The sequence below is a fragment of the Crocuta crocuta genome, unplaced genomic scaffold, assembly GCF_008692635.1.
Source record: "Crocuta crocuta isolate KB4526 unplaced genomic scaffold, BGI_CrCroc_1.0 scaffold247, whole genome shotgun sequence".
Classification (NCBI taxonomy): Eukaryota; Metazoa; Chordata; class Mammalia; order Carnivora; family Hyaenidae; genus Crocuta; species Crocuta crocuta.
In genome coordinates, this window is record NW_027531910.1 from 3588996 (window position 1) to 3596605 (window position 7610).

The 7610-nt window shown below is 35.9% G+C and overlaps 1 pseudogene; it reads left to right on the forward strand.

Annotated features, from left to right (window-relative positions):
- Positions 1-1276: 1276 nt before the first annotated feature.
- Positions 1277-2021, forward strand: LOC144240390 (14-3-3 protein theta pseudogene; annotated as a pseudogene).
- The last annotated feature ends 5589 nt before the right edge of the window (positions 2022-7610 follow it).

A 7610-nucleotide genomic window follows, 5' to 3' on the forward strand; every position in this document is an offset into this window, starting at 1 on the left:
AGGAACTAAAGGTCCATGCCAAGTGGAATGACATGAGCCAATGAATTGTCTTGGTATGAAATTGTCTTTCTAGTTTTCATTCATAAGTGGATTTGATGACAATAAAGATGGCAATTATGAAAAACCAAACTAAGTAAGGCTGTACTTTTTACTGCTTGTGATTCTGCAAAATAAATTATTTTAAAAAGCACTTTGATTTTTTAAAAACCTTCAATTTTACCATAACAAAAATAAAATGTCAAAATAAAACTTTGGAATATTAATCTGTTACACATATATTTGGAGTTAGAAGTGTCAGCTGTCAGATAATTATGCATCATTATACAAACAGTTATTTGTGAATCAAAAGTATAGAAGACTAATAAGAATCATTAAAATATATACTAAATAAGTAGATGAATCCACTATCATAGTTGGAGACTTGGATGTCTTTTTATCATAAATGGACAGATCCAGGGGCGCCTGGGTGGCTCAGTAGGTTAAGTGTCTGACTTCACCTCAGGTCATGATCTTACAGTCATGGGTTCGAGCCCCGCATTGGGCTTTGTGCTGACAGCTAGCTCAGAGCCTGGAGCCTGCTTCAGATTCTGTGTCTCCCTCTCTCTCTGACCCTCCCCTGCTCATACTGTCTCTCTCTCTCTCTCTCTCTTTCTCTCTCTCAGAAATAAATAAAACATTTAAAAATTAAAAAAAAAAAAACATAAGTGGACAGATCCAGCAGGCAGAAAACCAGTTAAGGATAGCTGAGCTCAACAATAGGTACCAATCAACTGGATATAATGGACATTTATGGACTACTGCATCCAACAACAGAATACACATTCTTCTCAAGTTCACATGGAGTATTCACCAAGATAGAGCACATTTTGGTCTATAAAGCACACCTTAACAAATCCAAACGAATAAAAATCATACACGGTTAGCTCTCAGACCACAGCAGGATTAAAGTTCAAATCAATAACAGAAGGATAACTGGAAAATCCCCAGATACTTAAAGATTAAAGAACACATTATTAAATAACACATGGGTCAGAGAATAGACCTCAAGAGAAACTTAAAAACATTTTGAAACTTAAAAATAAATGAAAACAAAAACACAATTCAGCAAAATCTGTGGAACACAGGAGATGGGAGGGTCCTGGCTAAAAGTTAAAAGCCGATCAAAGTGATGGGAGTTGCTCCACAGCCAACGCCATGGCCATGTGCAGGCACTCCAAAGACCCACCTTAGGCCAATCCATGTTGATGGTCACCTTTGCTCTCCTCTCCCTGTCCCCATGAAGAAGACAGAGCTGATCCAAAAGGCAAAGCTGGTCCCAGGAGGCCAAGCACTACGATGACATGACCACCTGCATGAAAGCCATGACCAAGCAGGGCACCAAGCTGTCCAAAGTGGAGTGCAACATGTGCTAGGGGGCCTACAAAAATGTGGTCGGGGGCAGCAGGTCCACCTGGAAGGTCATCTGGAGCATGAAGCAGAAAACCGCCACCTCTGACAAGGAGTTGTCGCTGAGTAAGGACTATTGGGAGAAACTGGAATCTGAACTGAGGTCCTACACCTACACCATGGTGCTGGAATTTTTTGTTGGGTAAGTATTTAATAGCCAATGCAACTAACCCAGAGAGTAAGATCTTCTATCTGAAAACGAAGGGAGATTACGTGTGGTTCCTTGCTGAAGTTGCATGTAGTGATGACAGAAAACAAACTATAGATAATTCCCAAGGAGCTTACCAAGAGGTTTTTGATAGAAGCAAGAAAGAGATGTAACCCACACACCCAATCTGCCTGGGCTGGTTCATAACTTTTCTGTACTTTACTATGAGATCCTTAATAACCCAGAGCTTCCCTGCACACTGGCTAAAACAGCTTCTGATGAGGCCATTGCACAACCTGATATACTGAATGAAGACTCATACAAAGATAGCACCATAGCCATACAGTTGATTAGAGACAACCTAACATTATGAACATCAGACCTTGCAGGGGAAGAATACAATGTGGCAGAAGGGGCAAAAAACTAAATGCATACAGGCGTCATCCTCCTTCCCTTCAAGAAACCTTTTACTAATCTCTGTTCCTTATTCCATGTGGACTTCCTATAGCAAAGAAACCCATTGATGTGTATGGAACCAACTGTTTATAGTCTTTTCACACTGTAGCTTTCAGAAAACTCCATTCCTTGATTTGTGTTTGTCTTGGCACTCCTGGTATGCAGTTACTGCTGTAGAAAAGTATTACTAGTTTCATTTCACATAAACATAAGTAACATCCAAACACTTTTATAGGAAACTAAAAATGTACCTGGTATTTAAGTAATCTGAATCAGTTTTGCAAGTGACCATGTTTTGAATTACTGTGAATTTATGAAAATGTAGTTCATTACTATTTAAAAAGTGTTCCACATGACTACTTAATTTCTACATTCCCTTCCTTACTCTTCTTTGAGGAGTTTCCTTTCAGTAAGCAACTTTTGGACGTCCTTAATGTATTCCTTTTTTGTTAGGAATCCAGAAGTATTAGATTGAATGGAAAAGCATTTGGCATTCCTGAGGTGAGGGTCACAAATTGAAATGCCTTCCTTACTGCATATGATGGAGGTCCTGTGTATCTGTGATGATAGGCAGTTTCCTTATTAATTCTTTATTTGCTGCTGTTTTAAGTTGACAACTTTCCTTTCCAGTAAAAATTCACTTACACCTCCAAAAAAGTTGTAGGATGCAGTAAAAGCAATGTTTAGAGGGAAATTTACATCATTGAATACCTGTATTAGGAAAAAAAAATCTAAAACCAATAATCTAAGTTTACTCTTTATGAAACTAGTGAAAGTTGAGCAAATTAAGTTCAAAGTGACTAGAAGAAAAGAAATAATAAGAATTAGAGCAGAAATTAATAGAATTGAAAACAGGATATCAATATTGATATAAATCAATAAAACCAAAAGGTGGTTCTTGGCAAAGATCAATAAAATCAATAAGCCCCTAGCCAGACTAATTATGAAAAAAAAAAGAGAGGAAACAAATCATTAATATCAGAACTTAAAGAGGGATCCTCATCATGGATTCTATCAACATGAAAATGGTAATAAATACTATGAACAACTCCAAGCCACAAATTTGATAATCTAGATGACTTGCATCAATTCCTTGAAAGACACAATTTGCTAAAACCCATACAAGAAGAAATAAACAATCTAAACAGGTCTGTATCCTTTAAAGAAATTTAATCAATAATTAAAACCTTCCAAAATAGAGAGCATGAAGCCCATATGGGTTCATTGGTACATTTTATTAAAAATTTGAGAGTTAAACTGTATCAAGTATTTATGATATCTTTCAAAGGATGGAGGAAATAGTTCCCAACTTATTCTATGAGGCCAACATTACCCTAATGCCAAAACCAGACAAAGTTGTTATCAGAAAGAAAACTACACATCAATATTTCACATGACCACAATACAAAAATTCTCAAAAAATATTAGCAAATAAAATCTGTATATGTATGAAAGAATTATATGCCATGTGGGATTTATCCCAGATAAGCAAGACTGGTACAACATTCAAAAATCAATTAATGTGATTCATTATATCAGGCAAAAGAAGAAAAATCACATGATCATATAAATAAATGCAGGAAAAAACATTTAACAAAATCTAACAGCCATTTGTGGTAAGAACTCTCAGTCTACTAGGGATAGAGGGGAACTACCTCAACTTGATAAAGAATATTTACTAAACACCTGCAGCTAACATCATAATAGTGACAAACCCAGTTCTCCCTGTTAAGATCAAGTATAAGATAAAGATGTCATCTCCATCACTCCTTTTTTTTTAGTTTATTTTTTATTTTTATTTGAGAGAGAGAGCACAAGTGGTAGAGGGGCAGAGAGAGAGAGAGAGAGAGAGAGAGAGAGAATCCCAAGCAGGCTCTGCAATGTGCAGAGCCCAATGCAGGGCTCTAATTCATGAACCACGATATCGTGACTTGAGCCGAAGTCAGATGCTTAACCAACTGAGCCACCCAGGCACTCCTCCATGCCTCCTTTTTAACATCATACTGGAGGTTCTAACTAATGCAATAAGACAAGAAAAGAAAGAAAGATATGTAGATTGGGGAAAAAGAAATAAAGCTGTTCTTGATTGCAGATGACATGATTGCTTATGTAAAAAAAATCCAAAAGAATTGGCAGAAAAACTCTTGAAACTAGTAATCAATTATAGCAAGGTTGGAGGGTACCAGGTTAATATACAAAAGTCCTTTGTTTTTCTATATGTTAGCAATGAACAAGTGTAATTTGAACTTAAAAAGATAATACCATCTACATTAGTAACCCTCCAAATGAAATACCTAGATATAAATGAACAAAATATGTATATGATCTACATGAGGAAAATACAAAGATCTGATAAGTGAAATCAAAGAATAAATACATGCAGAAATATTCTATGTTCTTGGTTAGAAAGACTCAATATTATCAAGATGTCGGGTTTTCCAAATTTGACCTATAAAATCAAAGTAATCCCAATTAAAATCTCCAGAAGGTAATTTTTTGGATACAATAAACTGATTCCAAAGTTTATAGGGAGAGACAAAAAAACCTAGAAGAGCTAACCCATATTGAAGAAGAAGAACAAAATTAGAAGGTTGATACTACCTGGCTTCAACTATAAAGTTACAGTAATCAAGACAAGCTGATGTTGGATAAAGAATAGACAAATAGACTAATAGAACACCCAGAAATTGACCCACATACATATAGCCAACTGATCTTTGATATAGGAGTAAAGACAATGCAATGGAGCAAAGATAGTCTTTTTAATAAATGGTGCTAGAACAATTAGACACCCACACTCAAAAAAGGAATCTAGATACAGATTTCATACCCTTCTCAAAAATTAACTCCAAGTGGATCATGGACCTAAACATATGATGCAAGACTAAAAGTCTTGAGATTACATAGAAAAATACCTAGATGAGCTTCGGTGTAGTGATGACTTTTTAGGTACAATACTAGAGGCACTATCCATGGAAGAAATAATTGATAAGCCAGACTTTGTTCAAATTAAAACTTCTGCTCTGTAAAAGATGATGTCAGGCACCTGAGTGGCTCAGTCAGTTAAGTATCTGCCTCTTGATTCTGGCTCAGGTCATGATCTCATGGTTTGTGAGATCAAGCCCTGAGTGTGACTTTGTGCTGACAGTGTAGAGCCTGCTTGGGATTCTCTCTGCCCCTCCCTTGTTCATATGAGCACATGTGCTCTCTCGCTCTCTCTCTCAAAATAAATAAACTTAAATAAACAACAACATCAAGAGAATAAGTCAAAGACTGAAAAAGATATTTGTGAAAAGATAGTTACCAAAAATATACAAAGAATTCTTTAATTCAACAACAAAAGAACAAACAACGCTATTAAAAGATAAGTCAAAGACTTTAACAGACACGTCACCAGAGAAGATATACAGCAAATATGCATATGGAAAGATGCTCCATACAATTTGTGGGAAATGCAAATCAAAACAAGATAGCACTATATACCTATTAGAATGGCCAGAATCTGGAATGCTGGCGACACAACATGCTGGTGAGGATGTGAGGCAGCAGGAACTCTCATTCATGGCCTGTAAAAAAGGCAAAATCATACAGCCAGTTGGAAGACAGTTTGTCAGATTTTCCAAAACTAAACATACTCTTACCATATGATCCAGCAGTTGCATTCCTTGGTGTTTACTTAAAGGAGCTGAAAACATATCCACACAAATACCTGCATATGGATGTTTATAGCAGCTTTAATTCTTAATTGCCAATACTTGGAAGCAACCAAGATGTCCTTTAGTAAATGAATAAACGCATGATCTCTGGTACATTCAGACAATGGATATCATTCAGTGATAAAAAGAAATGAGCTACCAAGCCATGAAAGTATATGAAGGGAACTTAAATGCATATTACTAAGTGAAAGAAGCCAATTTGAAAGACCACATAGTGAGGTGCCTGAGTGCTCAGTCACTTAAGCGTCACACTCTTGGTTTTGACTCTGGTCATTATCTTGCAATTTAATGAGTTCGAGCCCTGTGTTGGGCTCTGCGCTGACAACACAGAACCTGCTTGGGATTCTCTTTCTCTCCCCCTCTCTCTCTGCCCCACTGCTGCTTACCTGCTCTCTCTCCCTCTCAAAATAAATTTTTTTTTGAAAGACTGAATATTGTATGATTCCAAATACATAGCATTTTAGAGAAGGCAAAACTGTGGATACAGTAAAAAGAAAAACAATTGCCATGGGTTGGTGGCTAGGGATGAATAAATAGGTAGAGCACAGAGGATTTCTAGGGCAGTGAAAATATTATATATGATACTATAATGATGAATACATGTCATTATACATTTTGCTACACCTATTCAAAGTAAGAAATCCAGAGTGAAACTGTAAACTGTGGTCTTTGGGTCATTATGATGTGTCAATGTAAGTTCATCAATTGTTAACAAATGTACCATTGTGGTGAGAGATGTTAATAATGGAGGAACTGAGTATTTGTGGGGGTGAGAAATATATGGGAAATCTCTGTGCCTTCCCCTCAATTTTTCTTTGAACTTAAAGCTGCCCTAAAAAAATTAAGTCTTAAGAGAAAATAGATACTGTATTTTGACACAAAGCACATTATTTTTCCTTTCTGAGGTTGTGAATAAGAGTTCAAAGAGCTGTATATTCAGGAATTAAATACATCCATAATTGCCTCTGGCCGGGGTGTGAAAAGAATCATACTGTTTCTTGTGCAGGAGAAATCAACCTCCTGACTTAAGCTGGAGTTTCCAGCTCTGTGTAAGAAATTGGTGAGAAAAACATTTATGGCGTCCTCCACAAGGGTTAGGTTAAGTTGAATACTTAATAACCCAGACATAAATGTTCCATAGCCTATGAGGGAAGTTGCAAGAAAACATTCATATGAATTCTATCTCTAGTATCTTTTGATTAGCATTTCCCACAAAGTGATTGTATTTGAATTGCCACAAAGTGAGAAGGAGATACTAAGGTATTAAAGAAACAAATTAGCAGTCTCATTATAGAGATGGACGAGTTTTTGTTTTAATGTTGATAATGGGGGAACTGAGTATCTGTGAGGGTGAGATGAGTTTTTGGTTTTGCTTTGTTTATTTGTTTTTGTTTTTGGTAAATTAGGTTGCATTTGTTGGCCAGGAAATAAATTATTCATCTAATTAAATACGTCCTTAGGTATCTAGGACAGCTATTTTGCAAAATGAATAGCTAGAGATGAGCAAATTCATTTCCAAATCACTCCCAAGTTCATGTGTATGATATTTAAAAGTGGAACTGAACTCAAAATGATTATTTTAGGAATTGGAAGATAATATAGATTGATAGCATCTTTTCTAATATGCAGCTTTTTCAGCTATAAAATTATTAAAATCCAGGTTAATTAGTTATTAACCTCAGTGTATATGTATGTATATGTTTACATACATATATTTATACAAGAAAATATTGCAGTGTTACTAGTGAGTTTAACAGGTAAAATGAAAGCAAGCTATATTTCTTTCTCTACCCCTGCCCCTATGCTTGGCTTATTGTCATTGAAACATTATTAAGTGATAATAG